Source organism: Saccopteryx bilineata, chromosome 5 (assembly GCF_036850765.1).
Source record: "Saccopteryx bilineata isolate mSacBil1 chromosome 5, mSacBil1_pri_phased_curated, whole genome shotgun sequence".
NCBI classification, from domain to species: domain Eukaryota; kingdom Metazoa; phylum Chordata; class Mammalia; order Chiroptera; family Emballonuridae; genus Saccopteryx; species Saccopteryx bilineata.
In genome coordinates this window covers 10,565,664-10,588,163 of record NC_089494.1, presented here as the reverse complement: position 1 = coordinate 10,588,163, position 22,500 = coordinate 10,565,664, and positions in this window count along the sequence as shown.

Sequence of the window (22,500 nt, the reverse complement as noted above, 5' to 3'; positions counted from 1 at the left end):
AAATAAATTAAATCAACAAACTGACCGGTATTTCAATGGGAACTATGCTCCTCTCACTGACCACCAATGAAAGAGGTGCCCCTTCTGGAAGTGCAGTAGGAGCCGGATAAATAGCCTCAGGGGGCCGCATGCGGCCCGCGGGCCATAGTTTGAGGACCCCTAGTATTAAGTCAATTGCCAAGGGTCACATGACTACCAAGGGGCCCTACCAAATTTGGACCCTGGGGTTTGGGATCTTCATCACGAACCTACTTTGCCTCCTGGGTCAGATTTCCGGGTAAAAGCTTCAGAGCAGACTTCTGTGAAGGTCGGAAAGGTAACTTTTTCTTCCCTTCTAAGGCAGGTGTGTCTGCCACATTTAGTTCATATTATGATAATATGGCGATATTTTCTTCCTTTAAGCAGCTTTTTTTATAAAGTTTTTTAAATCTGAATTCTTTTAGGCAGGTAAGAAGGAGGGTCAAAGTTTCTTTCTGTGTCTTCTGTTTCTTAGTTAATAATCAGCCTAAAATCCGTATTCCAAAAGGCATATTTTTGAGTGGTAAAACTTTGGTCTTCTTCACTTTCAGTTTGAGCACTCTGGAGATTGCTGGTCATAAGAATTGGGGATTATTCTCTCTCTCTCTCTCTCAATCTCTCTCTTTCATCATTTCTGCCCTACACCCATTTCCTACGTTTAGGCATCCAAACAGCTTAGACCTTTTCTTCTGTCCCTCCTTCCGCCGCGCTCCCAGGGAGCCTGGAGCCTGCTGTCTTGTGTTTGGTGTCTGGGGTTGACCCCTGACCTGCCAAGGGAGTTTAGGGGTATTGGTGTGACCAGCTCAGGAAACAGGCTCAACTGGGAGTTACATCCATTCTGGACCATTCGTCAATAAAAAGAGCTATGGTGCTTGATTTCCCAAAGTGCATTATGCAGAAAAAGAAGAGTTTGAGAGGGAGGAATGGGTGGAGGTTCTGAGGTCACTTAGGTGAAATGCTCCAAGTTAAATAAAGGTAATTGTTGGTCAAGTAAGCTTGTAAATATGATATATATGTTTGCTCGTTTATAGTTTGTATTGGGTGTGGGAGACAGGCTGTAAGCAGGCCCAGTCATTATAACCTAAGGCTTAGTTTTAAGACTAAGCTTTTCCCCACACATGATTGCATGATGGGGGGTGGTGCACTCTCATGAGGAATCCCATTATGCCTCAGATAAGGACTTTGTATCAGAGACTTCCTTGTTTGTATATTGGATTAAAGGTTTTGATTTCTATACTATAAAGTGGGGCAGACCGGGAGCTTGCTTTTCCCTTGTCTTCTCTTGTGGCTTCCTGTCTTGGTGAGACAACAATAAACAGAATAGCCCACCATCCTCCGACTCTGCCATTTCTTTACTGTCTGTCCGAATCCAATGGGAACCTGCATGTGAATGGCCACGATGGTGGCTCCTGGCCTTACAGTAATGATCACGTGAAATGTGTTCTAATGGATGCAGGACCTCTTAGAGCCCTGAATGGGCCAGTGTGGACTGTGACTCTCGCACAGAGGCTGAAGCATATAACACTTCTCCACGCACTTGACTTCAGAACCTCTTTTTTTGTCCACATCTATCTTTTATGACTATTGTCAGGAAAACACTTTGACATACAGTGCCCCAGGGTAACCTCAAAGGTTGATGAAAAGTGGCTTCTTCCATCAGTTTGGGCATATTTCTCTTCTTTGAGATAAAAAATACAATGTTTATTCTAATTGTTTAGCCTAATACTTGATAATGAAAGGAAGGGAAAATAATCTTTTCCTCTACCTGCCTTAGATTCTCCAGCTGAAGCCCTGTGCATTAACCTGGTCAAACACAGATTAACAAGAGAAAACAAACGGAAATGTATTAACATATGCATCAGGCAAACACGTGAGGGCACCAGCGATGAGTAACTCAAAGAAGAGGTTAGAACTTGGGCTTATCTACCATAAGTACAATAGTTAAATGAGAAGGAAAGAGGTGTTGGGTTTCCGAGCAGGGAAACAGGCTATGGGAAAGCACAAGGAAAAATAGGGTAAACAAGGCTTGTGAAATAACATTTTTTATAGTGCCTTCACCATGGGTAGAATTGCTAAGAGTCCTCCTCTTCTTGGTACAGGAGAAGGAGACAAATCTGCAAAAGGAAATTTCCTTTATAAAAGGAAAATGTGTGTTCTGTTTTTAAAGTTCTTCCTGTGTCTGGTGGTTCTCAAAATCATCCATACACCGAAGAGGCAGATTTGGGGGGCGGGGGACAGATTCTGGGACCCTTCATGCGCTTTGTTACTTCACAACTTGGGCGGCTTTAAACCAGCCATTTTCACCATAAAGTAAAGCTGTGGGCGTGATCTGGTCTCATACTTTGTCTGGAGTGGTTCATTCTGTACATTTTTTGATTACATGAAAGAGAATGTTCCCACGTTAAGCAACTCGTTTTTAAATCCAGGATCTGTTAATTAGTGAAAGATAAGAGAATCTACAAGCTTAGTCATACAGATATGATTACTACCTCCTCTTAATCTAATTACTTAGACATTCCCAGGAATGTAAATTTAGCAAACAAAGTATTTCTACCTGTGCCCTGTTACTGTACGTACCAGTGAAGAGTTTTATACATAATCCCAGGAATCAGTTGGGGGAAAACATTTTTGATCTCCTGATTAGCAAAAGCCATAATGAAAACCCTTCCTTTTATTAAAAAAAAAAAAATGTTCCATGTAGCGCTATAGACAGTGAATATGACATACCGCCAGCTTTGAGAAGGGAAGGGAGAGAAATAGCAGGGATTGGGAGGGTAGGTCAGACGCCTGTGGTTTATACCAAGGGCGCCAACATTAGGAATCACCGGGTGCTAGTGCTATGGATGAACCTCTTGGTGCAACTTTTCATGGTGCAGACCAGAAAGCCGAGCCACAGGGAAGGAACTTGGACAAGGACACCTGGTGAATCTGGCAAAACCAGGATGAAGAAAAGCTGCCACATTTTCAGCTTATTTCTCTGTTAAGCCCCAGCCCCTGGAGGCAGCCTACAGCCTCATTCTGCCTGGCTAATGTGGGTCAGATTCAGATCCATAGGTCGGCCAGAATTGCTTCTGTCTGTACTGACAGACTTTCACTCCTGAGGCGTGGGAGCCGATTTCTGTGGCATTTGCTGACCCGGCCGCTCACCTTCCTTCAAGTCTTTGGTAATGCAATGCAAAGGCACCAGGATCGCTTCACCACAGGAAACACTCCATTTTGCAATCTTTTTCTAAACCGAGTTAATAGCTAAACTCCTGTGGGACACAGAGCCACCGCAATCCTATTATTTAGTGATCAGAAATGGCCCTAGTCCTATTTTTTCCTTTCCTTTGAAGCAGCCAGCATGCTTTCTTCCCTTTTACTTTCTTCCTTTTTATATAATACAAAATATAGGGATTGTTTCATGCCAGAAATACATTTTCTTAGTGAGAAGAAATGTTTTTAGATAGATAATATTTGCAGCTCTTTCAAAAGCAAGCCAGATTTAATGAGAATTTACATGCCTAGTTAGTTTCAAACTACTCAAAATAGATGAGATCGAATGACACGACGAAGTGAGTGAGCCTGTAACAGTGCAGTGACCATCTATTGAATTTCATATATCAGATTAGGCAATCATCAATCAACCAATATAAAACCATACCCATAAAAGCCAAAAAATTAAACCCTGGCCAGATGGCTCAAAGCACCAACCTGGTACACATGACTGTACAACTAAATGAAACAATTAAGTGAAACAATGAGTTGATGCTTCTCTCTCTCCCTCTCTCTCTCTGTCTCCCCCCCCCCTTTCAAGTCAATGGAAAAAAAATATTTTTGTGTGTGTGACAGAGACAGAGAGAGACAGAAAGAGGGACTGATCAGGATAGACAGACAGGAAGGGAGAGAGATGAGAAGCATCAATTCTTTGTTGCAGTTCCTTAGTTGTTCATTGATTGCTTTCTCATATGTGCCTTGACCAGGGGCTCCAGCAGAATGAGTGACCCCTTGCTCAAGCCAGCGACCTTGGGCTCAAGCTGGTGAGCCTTGCTTGAACCAGATGAGTCTGCGCTCAAGCCAGCGACCTTGGGGTTTTGAACCTGGATCCAACGTGTCCCACTCTGACGCTCTATCCACTGTGCCATTGTCTGGTCAGGCTGGCAAAAATGTTTGAAAACCTAGAAAATTAGTTTATATGACTTATTATTTTAGTAGCTCACTTGCAAAACAACAGCACATGATATCAGTATGAACAACATTTTTTTAAAAAATCAGCTTTATTTATTGAGGTATGGTTCCAAACAATAAAATTCATGCGCTTAAGTTTTATGACTTTTGACAAATATATGCATTCACCTCACCTTATAATCAACACCACGGTCAAGCTGTGGGATCTTATCAACAGGCAAAAGGATCTCTGTTGCTCATCTAAGAGTAAGTTACAGATAGGATGACCTTCTACTCCCTAAATATTTGTCTTTCCTAATATACATCAATTCTCTTGCTTGACTACAAGACAGTGATGAAAATCAGGCAATTAACACCGAAACAATGCTACTCATCCAATCTACAGACCTTTTTAAGCTCTGTCAATTGTCCCAACAATGCCTTTTAAAACAAAAACAACCCAAAATTTGGATTCAGTCATCTTGTTGCCTCAGTCTCCTCTGATCTGGAAGTTTCCCGAGTCTTTCTTTCTCCCGACACCGGCATTTTTGAAGAGTACAGACTGGCTGTTTTGTAGGCTGTCCCTCGGGTCGGCTTTGTTGGCTGTTTCCTCATGACTAAACTCAGACTATATGCTTTGGGCAGGAATACCACGGGGGATGGCTGAGTTCTTCTCAGACTGTCCTATCAGGAGACAGGTGCTGTTGATCAGTGCCACGGCTACAAGGTCATCTTTGGTCATTTGGTCAAGGTGGTGCCTGCCAGGTGTCCCCACTGTAAAGTTACTGTTTTACCCCTTTGTACCTAAAAGTATAATATTTGGGAGGAGTATTCCCTGGGAGCCACTAGCTTATTTAATGTCTATGCTCATGAGCATTGTTCTCTGAATACGGAACAATCCCAGAGTGAATGGGGTAGAAGTGGTCCTTGGCTATGCTCCCTACAACCTGGTGAAAGGAGAAACTTACTGTGTCACACTGAGCATCAAGAATTTTTCTCTCCACAGGGATTCTTGAGGGTTCACCTGGGGTCTGAACACTGGTATTCAACACTGGCACCAACATGGCCAGCCATTATCCAGATGTTTTGATGCATTAGTCTTCAAGGGCAAACTCAACTGTGACCATTCTTCTGCGCTAAGAAAGTCAGGAAAGCTTATATGTTTTTGTAGGAGTTTCAACAATGATATTAAAGTCCTAAATAAAAACATTTTCCATTTCCTATTTGAACTTGAGTGAAAAAATTCTGATTGAGTTTCTCTAGCATATATTTACAAAGTCCTTGTTCCACCTTCGACAAATACATTCTTAAGGCAAATATAATATTTAGTCCATACTTGATATTTTTAATGTTTTTCCATATACATGTGAGCATGTATTAATAGACCATTAGATTTTTACCACAATAATTTCCCTTTGCCATTTAATCTTCTGGGTTCACTGTTGTTGTTTTTTTTTTAATGAACATTCCTGGCATCAAATCATGTGTCAATTCATGGGCATGAATTGTGCTCATTGTCTAAAATCATCTCTTAGAATATTTATTTATTTTGTTGTTTCTTTAGAAGGAGTGTGGGAAAATGTGCTACATGCATTTCTCAAAGCTAGGCTGTTACCACTTAAAAAAAAAAACAAAAACCCAAGTGACCAGATTCTAAATGCAGCCTCACCACCAGGAAGGCTTTCGTGGCTTTATATGTACTGAGACACTGGGCCCTCTGGCTTCAGATGCCTTGTTTCACATTTTGTTGAATAAGAAATGAAAGCTTGTCCTGGTCATTTGGCTCAGTGGTAGAGCTTTGGCTCGGCGTGTGGATGTCCTGGGTTTGACTCTGGTCAGGACACACCGCACAGCAGAAGTGACCATCTGCTTCTCTACTCCTCCCCTTCTCCCTTCTCTCTCATGATCTCTCTCTTCTCCTCCTGCAGCCATGGTTCAGTTGGAACAAATTGACCCCAGCTGCTGAGGATGGCTCCATGGCCTCACCTCAGGTGCTAAAATAGCTCTGTTGCAGAGCAACAGAGCAATGCCCTAGATGGGCAGAGTATCACCCCATAGGGGGCTTGCTGGGTGGATCCTAGTCAGGGCACATGCAGAAGTCTATCTTTCTGCCTCCCTGCTTCTCACTTAAGGAAAAAAAAAAATGAAAACTTGAGAAGATACACATCATGGCATTAAGAATAAATCTGCAGCTTCCTGTCATCCACTGACAGGCCAGTGGAAGCAGAGGAAAGGAAGCAAAGAAGCACCCGTGCATCGGGGGAGGGAGGATATTTGGCTGCGCACTTGGATTCTCATCCTTTCTATCCTTCCTGGACTCCCCGTTGGCTGCGCACTTGGATTCTCATCCTTTCTGTCCTTCCTGGACTCCCCGTTGGCTGTGAACTGCTCTCTTTTGGTCTTCCTTTGAGGCCTTGACCCAGCAACCCAGTGAGGTATGGCTGTGCTGTGGTACCCACTAACCTGGGAACTCTTTTTTACTCTTATTTGTAACTCTGGCACCTAGATAAGTTCCTGAGAGATGCTAGGCCATTGAATGGACAATTGAATGCTTCAGAGGCTTGATTAATATCATAGAAGATTTTATAGGTGGAAAGAGATTTAAATAATCCATGCGACTAGGACGCTGAGTGACTGTGAGTAATAGTTAAGTGATTTGCTGACTGCTGCATTGAAAGAACAGGACTAGAACTGATCTGGCTGTTTTCCCAAAGCAGGATGTGGAAATAAGTTTCATACAGGTTTGGACAAAAACAAATTAGACAGAATACAGAGACTAGTTTATCCCATGTTCTTTACTTAATGTTGGTGTAGCTGAGGTCCCTCGAAAAATTCATGTTTTGAAAATAAGAGCCTTGCCGGTCAGAGTCAATGCCCTGTGGTGGATAACCTCTGTCAACCTTCATGTCAAAGCGATGTCCTCCAGGGAAATGATCGGGAACCTGCTCCATTTAGTGACATTTTCCATTTTAGATGAGATCGGGCGCGTTCAGGGTGGTATGGCCGTAGACCACTTTCCATTTTAGAATCCAGTGCACGAATGAATCTAGGGTCATATCAATTCTGAATCTTTGTTCCTAATAGTCCCGCCCTAGAAATGCATTCTTCTACCTACTGAAAGTTTTTTAAGACACGGATAGATCTAGAAAAAAAAAAATTGTTGCATGAATAAGAAAGTTGCAGAAGGATGCATATGGTATGACAACATTCATGTAAATTTTGTTCTCTGCTTTTTAGATACGTAAAGCAAAACTGACCCTTTTTTGGTGTACAGTTCTATGAATTTTGACAAATGCCTATGGTTATGTTACTATCACCACATCAAGGTACAGGACCATTTTATCACACACATATGAAATTCCCTGTGGAATCTCTTGATAGTCAATCTCACCTTGTTCCCCAGACCCCAGCAGTCTGGCAGCCACTGATCTGTATAAGCTGTCATCGGGGCCTGCTCCATAATGTCCTATAAGTGGAATCATATGGAATGTAACCTGTTGAGACTGGCTTTTTTCACTCAACGTAATGCCCTTGAGATTTGGCCCAGTTGCTGAGTGTGTGTCAATAGCTCTTTTTTCTTTTTTTCTTTTTTTTGTTTTCCTTTTCTAAACATATTTATTTATTAATTTTTAGAGAGAGAGGAAGGAGAGAGAGAAAAAAATGGACTTGTTCTTCCACTTATATATGCATTCATTGGTTGATTCTTGTATGTGTCCCTACTGTCATGTTTGGACAATGCTCTAATCAACTGAACTACTGGGCTAAGACAATGGTTGGCAAACTGCGGCTCATGAGCCACATGTGGCTTTTTGGCCCCTGGAGTGTGGCTCTTCCACAAAATACCACATGCAAGTGCACAGGTACGCGCGGGGGTGTTGGTTGATCAGGCAATGGGGACAATAGTTTTTTTTTCATTGTGAATAGTATTCCATTCTGAGGCTAGACCCTGATGTGTTTATCCAATTCCAAATTGAGAGACATTTAGGTTGTTTTGCATTTTGCCCATTACACGTAACGCTGTTCCTAACACTTGTGTACAAGTATTTTTGTATGAACATAGATTTTCATTTTACTTGGGTAAAAATGTAGACGAAGGTTCGCTGGGTTGGATAGTTAGTATGTGTTTAACTCTGTAAGAAACTGCGAAGCCGTTTTCATTAGTGACTGTAAAAAAGGTTTAAGCAGCCCACAAGAAAGCACGGGGGAAAAGGGAAACAGGAACACAAAAACCAGAGAGAACAAACAGAAAACAACAACAAAACACCCGACCGAAGATTTAACATATCAATAAATGGTCTGGCCCTGGCCGGTTGGCTCAGTGGTAGAGCGTCGGCCTGGCGTGCAGAAGTCCCGGGTTCAATTCCCGGCCGGGGCACACAGGAGAAGCGCCCATCTGCTTCTCCACCCCTCCCCCTCTCCTTCCTCTCTGTCTCTCTCTTCCCCTCCCGCAGCCAAGGCTCCATTGGAGCAAAGATGGCCCGGGTGCTGGGGATGGCTCCTTGGCCTCTGCCCCAGGTGCTAGAGTGGCTCTGGTCATGGCAGAGCGACCCCCCAGAGGGGCAGAGCATCACCCCCTGGTGGGCAGAGGGTAGCCCCCTGGTGGGCGTGCCGGGTGGATCCCGGTTGGGCGCATGCGGGAGTCTGTCTGACTGTCTCTCCCCGTTTCCAGCTTCAGAAAAATACAATAAATAAATAATAAATAAATAAAAAATGGTCTGAATGTACTACTTTAAAGACAAAGATGGTAGACTGTGCTGAGGAACATGATTCATGCTCATACCAGAAACTTACTTCAAATATAATGATGTAGGCATTGAAAGTAGAAGGATGGAGAAAGACATCATGCAGACAGTCATCAGAGGAAGGCAGGCGTGGCAATAGCAAGCTCAGATTACACAGACTTCAGAACAAAACAAATCAGCAGAGACAAAGACGGGCATTACATGCATTACATAATGATTTTATATAAACAGAACAGTCCTAAATGTGTACACACCAAACAGTAAAACTGCAGAATATGTGAGACAAAAAGTGTTAGAATTAAAATAAGGAATAGACAAATCCACAGTTGTAGCTGGAGACTTCCGCTTCTCTCAACAAATGGTAAAACAACTAAACAGAAAAACTTCCACGGTATGGAACTCAATACCAATAGTCAACCGGATCTGACTGACATTTATAGAATGCTCTACCTAAAATATCATAAGACATTCTTTCCAAGTATCAGTGGAATATATACAAAGATAGATCAGACCTTAGGCCACAAAACAAACCTCAGAAAATTTAAAAGAATTAAAATCGTACCGGGTGTGTTTTCCAACCACAGTGGAATCAAACTAGAAATACAAAATGGAAAGATAACATGAACATTTTTAAATACTTGGAAATTAAACAATATACTGCTAGATGATTAAAAAAAAAAAGTCTCAAAGGAAATTAAAAAATACAATGACCTCATAAAAATGGAAATACATTTCAAAATTTGACCCCATGAAGATTATATGATTGTTTATACAGTAAATCCCAAGAGGAAACAATACTCATAGAATTAATAAGTGTGTTTAGCAAGGTCTTAGGATCCAAGAAACATATACAACAATCAATTGTGTGTTTATGTACTAGCAATAAACATGTGTACACTGAGATGAAAAATACAACATCATTCACAATAGCTTAAAGATGAAATACTTAAATGTAAATCTAACAGAACATGTGTAGAACATGTATGTGGAAAACTGCACAGTGTTGATTGATGATTCGTGTGAGCTGCTGTGATCTATATCTTTGAAAGACATACTGTGTGCATGGATTGGTGTACTCAATATAATATCGATGTCAATGCTTTCAAAATTTCTATACAGTTTTTACATCATTCCTATAAAAAAAACCAGCAGAATTTTATTGTGGTAGACATAGGCAAGATTATTCTAAAATTTATATGGATAAGGAAAGGAACTAAAATAGCTAAAACAATTTTGAAAAACAAAAGAATAAAGCAGTAGGAGAAGCAGTCATTCCAATTTTAAGTCTAATTACATAGCTACAGTTGTCAAGATTGTGTGGTGCTGGTGAAAGGATACACGCATAGATCAATGGGACTAATGTTTGACAAGAGTGCAAAGCAATTCAGTGGAAGAAATAGACCCCTTTCAACCAATGGTGCTAGATAGAACACAGGGACAACCATCCACAGGCAAAACTATGAACTCCCACCTAAATTTCAAACCTTATAAAATATTACCCCCATGTAGATCATGGACATAATGTAAAACATAAAATGATAAAACTTTTTAAAAGAAAACAGGAGAAAAATTTCAAGATCTAAAATCAGGGAGAGTTCTTAATTTGACAACAGAAGCACAACCTCTAAAAGGGATAAATAGAAAATTGAATTTTATACAATAAAAAAAAAACCTTTTCATCCTGTAAAGAGGATGAAAGGACAAGTTACAGAATGGGACAAAACATTTGCAAACCAGATATCTGACAAAGAACTAGTATCTAGAACAGGGTTTGAGAATCTTTTTGGCTGAGAGAGCCATGAACGCCACATATTTTAAAATGTAATTCCGTGAGAGCCATACAATATGTTTAACACTAAATACAAGTGAATGTGTGCATTTTATGTAAGACCAACATTTTTAAAGTACAATAAGACTCTGAATTCTTTTTAATAACATTGTTATGCTGTTGCTAACCAATGATGAATAAAGTACTTCTTACCATTAATGTGACTTCTGGTGCTGCATGGTTTTGCTGATGGCTTTGTAGTCTGGTTGATACGTGGTGAGGTTAAGCTTCATGCAGGCATTGAGACTTCCATCCGTTAAACGTGATCGTAGGTTGGTCTTAACATTCTTTAGATGTGAGAAAGACTGCTCACATGCATATGTAGAGCCAAACATTGTCAGTACAATATTCACATGCTGCAGTGTATGGTATGTGACAGGAAGCACATTCCAAGTTTTGACAATCAGCTGGTCCGCGGGTTGAAGTTTTTTCATTTCTCCCCACTTGTGTTTGCTCACCAACTCTGCTTGCTTTCGTGCAAATCTTTCCAAAACCTCATTCAGTGACTTCAACTTATTCACCCACATGTCTGAGGCCTTCAGGTCAGCAGCTTGTAGCTCAAAATCTCTGACGGAGACACCGGGGATGTAACTGAGGTCGGTGCTGTCCACTGCACACTTGTGTGGATGGGTGATGAACTTAAAAAGATGAGTGCGCTCATCAAAATCTCCAAAGTGCACTTTGAATGACTGCAGGAGATTAGATGTGAAGCCCGCTAGCTGCTGGAGATCAAGATGTTGAGCAGGGTCACTTGCTGTGCATGCATCTTTAAACTCTCCCAGTTTCTCAAAATGTAGTAAACCAGTGGTCCCCAACCTTTTTTGGGCCACGGACCAGTTTAATGTCAGAAAATATTTTCACGGATCGGCCTTTAGGGTAGGACGGATAAATGTATCATGTGACCAAGACAAGCGTCAAAAGTGAGTCTTAGATGTAACAGAAGGAATGTGGTCATTTTTAAAAAATAAAACATCATTAAGACTTAAATATAAATAAAACAAAAATAATGTAAATTATTTATTCTTTCTGTGCGGACCGGCACCAAATGACCCACAGACCTGTACTGGTCCGTGGCCCGGGGGTTGGGGACCACTGTACTAAATGACCTGTTTCAATGTCAGCGATGAAGAGTTCCAGTTTGTTTTCAAATGCAAATACTGCTTGTTGAGGGGATAAGACAGTATTTCCAATGCCTTGCATTTTCACATTGAGCTGGTTCAGATGTTCAGTCATGCCCATGAGATAGTAGAACTTCAGGAGCCACTCAGTGTTAGCTAACTCAGTATGCTTGACGTTTTTCATTTCAAGAAAAGTCTGGTTTCACTAAGACAAGCCGCAAAATGGCTGAGCACCTTCCCTCTTGACAACGCACATTGCTGTGCAGAAGCAGACCAGGATAATTATTCCCAACTTCATCCAGCAGTGTTTTAAACTGGCGATCATTTAAAGCTCGGCAACAATCAAGTTGACGACCCGAATGGCCAGCGACATCACTTCACCAAGCTGCTCACCACACATCTGAACACAAATCTCCTCCTGATGTAGGATGCAGTGAAAACTTCGGATGGGTCTCTTTTCATGTTTACGAAGAAGTGCTACGAATACTCTGTTTTTCCCCACCATGCACGGAGCACCATCAGTACACACCAAAACAGGTTTATCCATCGGTAGGTAGATTTTTTCTTTAGCGAACTCAGTAAAAGACTTGAATAAATCCTCCCCTCTTGTTGTCTCTTTCATAGGCAAAACAGCAAGACTTTCTTCACGTAGTGTGTCATCGACAGCATACCTTGCAATCACGCTGAACTGGGATAAATGGCTTACGTCTGTTGACTCATTCAAAGTGAGAGAAAAGAATGGTGCTGCATTTATGTCCTTCACTTGTGTTGCCTCAATTTAATTTGTCATCATGATGGTATGATTGTGAACAGTTCTTGCCGACAGAGGCATGTCTTTTATTCGTTTGATTATCTTGTCTTTATCCAAAAAGTCGTCCAAAAGTTCATTGGCAACATCAAGCATGAATGTTTTGGCATACTCCCCATCTGTGAATGGCTTTCCGTTTCTCACAATTGCTAAAACACCAGCAAAGCTAGCCAAATTCCAGTCACCTTCTTGGGTCCAAACACGGAGTTGCTGCTGACTAGCCTGCACTCTGCACAGTAGCTCTTGACATGCTTTCTTCCTGCTGTCCCCACTGGATATTTCTATGCAAATGTAGTATGGCGTGTGTTGAAGTGCCGCTTTATATTTGACCATTTCATCGATGCGACTTTATCATTGCATATTAGACACACTGCAGAACCTGCTCTCTCCACAAAGGCAAATTCCTCTGTCCATTCCTGCTGAAAAGTACAATACTTCTCATCTTTTTTTCTTTAAGCCATCTTCTTCGTCAAAAGGGTTTCTGCAATTAGCTAGCTGACTACTTGATTAAAAGGAGGGAAGTTTACTTCCTGACCTCACAATGACCTGTGTATATTATGCATTATCCAATAAATTTTGGTGTTGTCCTGGAGAACAGCTGCGATTGGCTCTAGCCACCTGCAACCATGAACATGAGTGGTAGGAAATGGATGGATTGTAATACATGAGAATGTTTTATATTTTTAATGTTATTATTATTTTTATTAAAGATTTGTCTGCAAGCCAGATGCAACTATCAAAAGAGCCACATCTGGCTCGCAAGCCATAGGTTCCTGACCCCTGATCTAGAATATATAAAGAGCTCTCAAAACTCAACAATAAAACAGACAAAACAACCAAAAGCAGAGACTAGGCAAAAGATATGAAGAAACAGTTCACAGAAGGGGAGATACTCATGGCAAATAAGCATATAAAAAGATGTTCACCATCATTATTCCTTAGTGAGATACAAATTAAACCACAGTGAGATGTCATTAAATACCTATCAGAATGACAGAACTAGAAAATAGTCATGACCAGCAGACCAGCGGGGTTGCAGAGAAACTTGATCCCTCATGCACTGGAAACCTAATATGGTACAAACGCTCTGGAAAAACAGTTTGGCAGTTTCTTAAAAAATTAAACATGTAACTCCCATGACCTAGCAATTGAAGTCATGGGCATTTATCCCTAGGATAGAAATAGTTCCATTCACACACAAACCTGTACAGGAATGTTTGTGGCAATAATAATAATAATGTTTATCAATAATAGCCTCAAACTGGGAACAATCCAGACGTCCTTCAATGGATGACTGGCTAAGCAAACTGTAGTGTGTTCATACCATGAATACTACTCAACAATTAAAAGACATGATTTACTAATACTGAACACAACAGCTCGATGAATTGCCAGAAAATTAGTTGGAGCAAAAAAGGAAATCCCAATGGTCGCATAATGTACGGTTCCACTTACATGACATCCAATAAATGATAAAAGTAAAGAAACAAAGAACAGATTAGTGGTTTCCAGGTTTTAAAGAGAGGGTCATGGGCCTGACCTGTGGTGGCCCAGTGGGTAGGGAGTAGACCTGAAACGCTGAGGTCACCGGTTCAAATCCTGGGCTTGCCTGGTCAAGGCACATGTGGGAGTTGATGCTTCCTGCTCCTCCCCCCCCTTCTTTCTCTCTTTTTCTCTCTCCTCTCTCTAAAATGAATAAATAAAATCTTAAAAAAAAAAAAAAGAGAAGGTCATGGTGGGAGTGCTGTTAGTGTGAGTGTAATAAGATATAACAGATCCCTGGGGAGATATCCCAGTGTATATATATCAATGTCAGCATCTTTGTTGTGATATTGTATTATAGTTCTACAAGATTTATCTCTGTGGGAAACTGGAGAAATATTGCAGGGATCTCTCAGTATTATTGTGAATCTATCATTATCTCAAAACAAGAAGTTTAATCTACCAAATAGATCTGAAGCCGAAATGACAACATGTTAGTATTTATAAAAAATAGTTTGGTGAGTATATAAGTGCTTGCTGTATATTTTTCTGTACTTTTTATGTTTGAAGTTCCTTTACTTAAAGAGAAATGCTTTATGACTCTGGTCAAATGTCGCCTCCACTCAAGGCTACTGCCAGTTAGAATTACATTAATTGCTTTCTCCATGATTGGATGGGGATAGACTCAGAGTGAGAGCATCATAAGACTAATGCCATGTTATTCATCTTTCTTTACATCTCTTACCATAATCCAATACTTAGTCTAGTCTAGTGCCTTGAAGGCAGTTGCTCTTCTAATTGGTACTATTATGTTTATACATTTAGCTGTGTCCTAGAATTCTAACTTGAAGGAAAAATAAACCACACAATTTGAGTCTTCATTCCATAAATTTTTTTTAAAAAGGCCAAAACAAATATAAGTTATAGAAATTCAAAGAAACCATAAGAACATTGAAAAGTGCCCAAAGTACACTTTTTTCCAAAGCAGTTACTTTGCCCAAGAGGACAAAATATAGTTTGTGCAGTAGAAATTGTTTTTGTTCCTTTGATGCTGGCTTCTCTCTCTTTGTATCATTTAAAATGCCTTTGGTGTCAAGTAACAGATATTGAACTTAGCTGCTTGAATAATGAGGAATGAGCTTGGCTCACACAACCAGATTGTTGCTAGGGCATGGTCAAGGTTGATGGAATCCTCACGCTCCAGTTCCATTTCCCTGAGCTCTGCAGTCTCCCCTGGGATGGCTTCTGCAGGTTAATGTCAAGGAATTCTGAGCCTCCTATCCTCACATGACGATGTGCAGGGGAAGAGAAAGACCCTCTCTTCCAGTTGCTTCCTCCTTAGAGTCAGGAGATCTGATCAGAATGCCCTTCTCATCTCATTGGCTGCCTCGCCCACCCCCGAACCAACTGCTAGCAGCAGGCCTGGGACTCAGGACAGACCGGCTAGGTCCCCTTCCCATCATGGGGGCTCTGCTCTTCCTGAGCACCTGAGAGTTGTCCTGAGCCAAAGTGGGGGTCAGGGGCTGGTGATAGAGACTGGTAACCAAGCCCACCCTGCTCTCCCTGTCCGCCCTCACTCACGCTGTGCCTTTTGTTCATACCTCTCTATTCCTGCACGTTTATTGTTTCATTTCTATTAATGAGGTCATACCAGGGGGTTAAAAAAAACTGGGCTGACTTGAATTAAGAAAAGAGAAACTTTCTTCCACATGCTTTCTGTCTACAATGATCTATGCTCATAGGCCTCGGCTAGAGCCAGATGGGGCATGTTACTGACTACAAAGTCCCAAGGAGGCGATCTACAGGCTTGTGGAGGGATGACTCAGGAGGAGCCCCAATTCCAAGTGAGTAGAGAGCCCGAGAGTGCCCAGCCGATAAAAGGAAGGCAGGAGGCTGTCACCCAAGGAGGTGATCTACAGGCTGGTGGAGGGATGACTCAGGAGGAGCCCCAATTCCAAGTGGGCAGAGAGCCCGAGAGTGCCCAGCCGGTAAAAGGAAGGCAGGAGGCTGTCACCCGGTGGGAGCCCCTTCGTGGCTGGGGGGAAGTTGGTGTGTTTCCCTAAAAGCAGACTGGAGGAGGTCAGGATGACTCCACAGAGAGCCTGGGAGGGGAGGCAGACCCAGATACAGTAGTGCATTCCTGGCTCGTGTTTGAAAAGCACAAGGGTTAAAGGTAGGTCCAAGGAGAACAGGGAACCAGCTGGTAACACAGCCCAGGAGAGGGATGCCTTCCTGTTTTAGGATTTCAAGGGAATATCAGCAAGATATTCAAGGATATTGGGCCACCACACTGGGTCTGTGCGTCTGCTACTGAATATCCTATTGTCTTATGCACGATCAATGTTAGTTTATAGTTCCACTTAATTTGCAGGATCAATGTTAGTTTAAAGCTCCACTTAATTTCACTAAATGAAACCCTTTCGGTAATTAAAAAAAAAGCTACAAAATTCAAAATGAACTTGGGAACTTGGATTAAAAGCAGGTAAATATAGAAATGCCGAAGACTGGGGCAAATGTTATTTAATGTCTTCTGAGAAATACTAAGAGATTGTTCTCTCTAATTGTCTCTAATTCATTTGGAAGAGTTTGAAATATGTATGGGACTGCCGCAGTAAAGATTTAGGGGTGATATAAAGTACTGTGAGCTCTGGAAAGAAGAATGAAAGAAAGAAAGAAAGACAGAAAGAAAGAAAGAAAGAAAGAAAGAAAGAAAGAAAGAAAGAAAAGAAAGGAAAAAAGGAAGGAAGGAGGGAAGGAGGGAGGGAGGGGAGGAGGGAGGGAGGAAGAAAAGAGAGAGATAAAGAAAGAAAGAAAGAAAGAAAGAAAGAAAGAAAGAAAGAAAGAAGAAAGAAAAAGAAAGAAAGGAAGGAATGAAGGAAGGAAGGAAGGAAGGAAGGAAGGAAGGAAGGAAGGAAGGAAGGAAGGAAGGAAGGAGGGAAGGAGGGAGGGAGGGAGGAAGGAAGGAAAGAGAGAGAGAGAAAAAGAAAGAAAAAGAAAGAAAGAAAGAAAGGGAGAAAGGAAGGAAGGAAGGAAGGGAAAGATTGGGGCACATAAAAATAATTTTTTCTCTATTCTCTCTGAAAAAGGCTAGGAGAGCATGAGTTACTATTAATAGTGTTTATTTTGGAGCAATAGAGCTGAAGGTTGGGAGAGGAAACTTTCACTTCCATTCTGTGTGGTAGGCATTTTCTTCATTCATCACGAGCTTATATGATTATTGCAACTTGTACAAGTTCCGTAAAATAAAAATAAAGGAGAAGAGTTTATTAGTACTCCGGCTCATAACAAAACGTGAGGACCTGGTTTATCTGTTCTGGGTTCTGTTCTGATCGGTGGGACGGTCTTCCTGGTAAAGAATTTGAGTTTGAGTTATCCTGGGCAGCCTCCCTCAGTCGGGTAGGAATGTGTACCAGTGATTTTCATAACAATAAAGAACAAAAATTCTAGACTGTATGCTTTGCAAAAAGCTTCACGTGTGGAAGATCACCATGAAGACACCACCAAGCTTGGGCTGCACTGTTCCCGGAAATACCCCAGGACACGCCTGAAGATCAGACACAGTTCATTAGGAAACGGAACAGACTTGTAGCTGAATGCAAGTGACAGATTTTAACTCCAGTTAGCTCAACCGTGCAGGAAAAAAATCCAACCTTGATTCTCTTTGGGGCTGGGGAGGGAGAAGAATGTCATCATCAAAGCCCAATTTCAGGGGAAGGATAACTCCTTAATAGGCTAAAGTGTAAATGTCTTTAATGTTTCAAACCAACAGTTATTATTCTGCTACTGATACCAAAGAATTGAACCCCTATATTTCACAGGGATCTGAAGCGGATCAGGCTTGCTCCTCACACTTTCTGAAGCAAGCTGAAGTTTGGAACAACAGATACTAACTCGAATTAGATTCCCCAAACTAGAAATTCTAAGCAAGCAAAAATATTATGACACGTGATAAACTTCACCCGATGTATTTGTGATACTGTTTCCCTTTTTGATGTCAGCATTCCAGTAAAATAGTTCATAAAATAAATTGTTTTATCCCTTTTCTTTCCTTGTTATAACCTCTCCCCCCCCCCCACTCACACACCTGTAAGCACTGAAACCCACATTACAGAGGGGACCAACACCCTGGCTAAATGCCACAGACGGCTGTCAGCCAGGGTCCTCTCAGACCTACAGAAACACTTCGGTCTAACTCTCTCCTTTCCTTTCCTTTCCTTTCCTTACTTTGCCATTATTCTATTTCTCCATTCTACCTTGTATTCTCTTTTCCTTTCTTGACTTCCTAAAGAAATGAATGGTGAACTTGGGGGTGGTCGGAGGATAAGGTATCACTTGGGAGGTTTGCCTTCTCCTAAAAGTTTTCCATTGAAGGCCCTGACTTTAAAGAGCTACCCTGGAAAACAAAAACAAACAAACAAAAATCTACTCTGCTTATTAAAACTTATACTAGAAAGATATGCAGAAACAAAAGTGTAAGCTTCTGGATTAACAACAAGGCTCTAATGAGATAGGCAAGCTGGATTTTTTTTTTTCTTAAGCATTTAATGGTTCTTTCTCCTTAAGTCTCTAGTATATATTTTACTTGATCTAGTCTTATTAGATTTAACACAGTTTAACTCTTAAAATAACTGGAAAAGTTGCTTTTGTTTCTCTCTGTGTTATTAATACTGTGTTGATGTTCAGCCTAAGAACTAGAATTAGTAGGAACTTTATTTGAAATTGCTTATTTCAGAATAATGTGTGCTCCTCAAAGCCATGGAATCTGCTTTGTGTGCAGCTGAGTGAATAAACAGCAGGGGTGAAAAAAAGCTTAGAAAAAGACCAAAACCAGGGTTTGCCAACCTCAGCACTATTGACATTTGGGCTGGAGAATTCTTTGTCAGGGGTGTGGCACCACCTCCTGCAATGTGGGGCTGTCAGCAGCATCCCTGGCCTCACAGTGGGTGCCAGTGGCATCCTCCCTCCCTGACACTGTGACAACAGAAATGTCTCCAAGTGTTGCCAATGAGAAGTCTCAGTAGGGGAAGCGAGGAGGGAGGAGGTGAAATTGGCCCCACTTGGGAACCACAGGCCTGCATTCAGCAGTGTAACTGTTTTAGGAACAACCTTCGGGAGTTATTTCAGAGACTTTCAAGAACTAAACACTGTAGCAGGGTAAATTTTTACACGCCTCTGCATTTTCCTTGGTCGTTTGTCAAGAAGGTGTGTCGCAGTCGCTCCCAGGGAAACGAGGCCCACTACGGGAGAGGCTTGGATGACCTCGGAGGTCTTTCTGCCTTCTCAGTGTGCTGGCTGATGACAACATAACATAATCAATGTGCTGATGTTGGAAACATGCTGAGAAAACAACAGGACAGGGTCAGATTTTCCTGAAGGAAGATTGTTTCTTTGTATGTGTGTGTGTGTGTTTTTTAGAAAAACCTACCCTGGGCCAATCACAACATCACAGGGTAGGTTTTTCATAAAGTAGAAAACATTAGAAGTTTAAGGCAAAATCCAAACCTCAGCCTTTTTTACTGTATTTCACTACACCTCGTACATAGACGGAGCTTAAGATTATAGTCACTAAAGGAGAGATCTTCCCCCCCACCCCTGCTGGGTAAGTATAAAAGGAGAAATCTTAAAGAACTTGTTAACAGGTGGCTTAAGACTCACAGCCAAATCTATATACTGAGTTTGGCAGTAAAACACCTTCTTTCCTTTTTGGAAAAAGAAAATATTACAGTATGCTTCCTGGATTCAGCTGAATTATGAAATGCAGAAATTGAGACTGGGGACAGAAAAAAAATGCCATTTGTCCCCTTCTCCTATTTTCCTTTCTTCTCTCTTACCTTCCTTTTTAAAAAAAAAATTTTTTTTTATTACATTGTTCACACATGTAAGAGAAGTTGATTCAACACATCTGGATTGTGAAATCAGGCACGAGGCATGATATGTCAGTACAAGTATTGCGTGCTGTTAATACTCAATCGCACATTTAAAATCCAGCAGCTGCCTTAGCAAGCTCTGTTAAGAGGGGAGTGTGGATTTTACTAGCTTTGCCGTTGCTTGCATTGCAGAACCAAGGACAGGTCTTTAGTTGCAAAAGGGAAAAGGATTCAAGGAACCGCTTCCCGGTGGAAGCATGGCCCACTGGCTGCACTGGCCAGATGGCTTCAGATGCCTGAAAACATCTTCTGCTAGGAGAGGGGAGATGGGGTCTGAAAAGTGACCGGCTCACCCAAAGGGTGTCATGTTATTGAGAGACACCCTTCCTCATGCTTTGTAAGCCCCAGTAATAAAAATGATGGTTCAAAGCCCTGACCCTCAAGCGTCCTGCACTATAAACAAACTGAATTCTGTCTTCTTCATCCAGCTGCTGTCTTTCCTCCTTTCCAGTGTCAGCCAGACTGTTTCCTCCTCTGCCTGGGGTGTTCTTTCTTCCCAGGGCCACGTGCTCTCCAAATCTTTCCCACCCAAACTGCCACCACCTCCGTGAAGTCTCCCGAAAAAATCCTGCCCACCTCTGAATGGCCTCAGCCCATTATTTCACGGCTTCTACAACACTTCACTTTCTGTATTGTTTTGAGGTCATTTACGTTCCCTTTCCTGTTATGTAGAAACCCCTGGACCAAGGGATCTGCTTCTCGTTCCCTGTGCTCTTCCCTCTAGCACGTGGCTCAGGACTCTACACTGTGCTCAGAAGATAAACAGCCCTTTCGATCCCGCGTCCGTGCCTGATACGTGTTCCACCCAGAGCAGGCTGCCCGGAGGGCGAGATAACTCCGCCGCCCACAGGGCCGCGCTCCTGCCCCATCAGATGAGGGAAGGCAAAGGCCGGTGTTGGTGCAACTCTCTGGGCTGCTGTTGCAATCATTCCCTTTGCACGTGTGAGTCAGCATTTGTGCCCTCATTCTTTCTACATATCTGTGGTGAGCACACTGCCCAGGAAAGTCTGGCTGCTTCTTGAAATGGGCATGTTACTAAAGACCCCTCATTCTTTCTCTATCTCTGTTGGATGCCATGGCGACCTGTCCTCTCAGATTTAGAAACGTGAGAGCAATTACATCACCCAGTCGAACTCCTTTGTGGGGGGCGGGGTGGCACCTCCAGAGAGATGTTGACATGAGACTGGCCTTTCAGAAGGGAAAGGGAGAATGTCGCACAAGCGAATCCTTGTTTGTAAGTGAGGATGGTCAACCTTTGGAGCTCCTAACAATCTGTTGGCTTGTTCCTTTATATAAACCCATGTCTGGATTAGAGGAACTATCAGGGATGAATATTTCCCTCCCACAGAACGAGAATTAGATTCCTTTTTTTTTTTTTTTTTTTTGACAGAAACAGAGAGAGAGTCAAAAAAGGATAGATAAGGACAGACAGACAGGAAGGGAGAGAGATGAGAAGCATCAGTTCTTCATTGCAACACCTTAGTTGTTCATTGATTGCTTTCTCATATGTGCCTTGACCGTGGGCCTTCAGCAGAGTGAGTGACCCCTTGCTCAAGCCAGTGACCTTGGGTCTAAGGTGGTGAACTTTTGCTCAAACCAAATGAACCCGCACTCAAGCTGGTGACCTCGGGGTCTCGAACTTGGGTCCTCCGTGTCCCAGTCCAATGCTCTATCCACTGTGCCACTTCCTGGTCAGTGTGGAATTAGATTTCTTGAACGTGGCCTGGTCCTGGGTCTGTTCGTCGCCCACCTTCTGAAGAGTTGAACTCTAGGAAAACGGTCTTATGGGTTCTGCTAATTGGTGGCCATTCCCCTCCCCTTTTTTTCTAGTATTTGAGATTTACGTAAAGTTTGTTTTGTCTCCAAAGATACTGTGCCATTGGCTGGGTCTCAGATGGTACCGGGGACAGGGTGGTGGTGCTGCAGTGCCAGTCTCGGGAAGGACAGCCAGCGGGAGTGCTGGCCCTGCCACTCTTGGCAGTTTGGTTTGGGGAGGAGCCAGTCCGCCTTCCAGTCTCCAGTGTGAGAAGCGGAGACGACCACAATCTACGGCTTCCTTCCGGAACTGTGATGGAAGTTTACGAGATGATGCGTGCGAACGTGCATTGGAAACTGTAGGATGTTACATCAGCGCCAATCCTTCTCATATCAGCAGACTCTCTGGTATCCAGGCCGTACACTCATTCAGATCAGCCACCCTTGGTGTCTATGAACACCTTCTCCGTACGAGGTAGCGGAGATAGGCAGCAGAGTCCGAGATGCTGAACTTTCTCTCCTGGAGTATTTCATCTAGAAGCGAAGTTAAATAGACAAATGAATTCCTTCGTGCTTACTCTGTGGATCTGGAAAAGCGGCTTATTTTATGTGTGTTGGCCTCCTCATCTGTTAACTGGAAGTAGGAATCTTTTTTGAAAACAAGCAAGCAAGCATG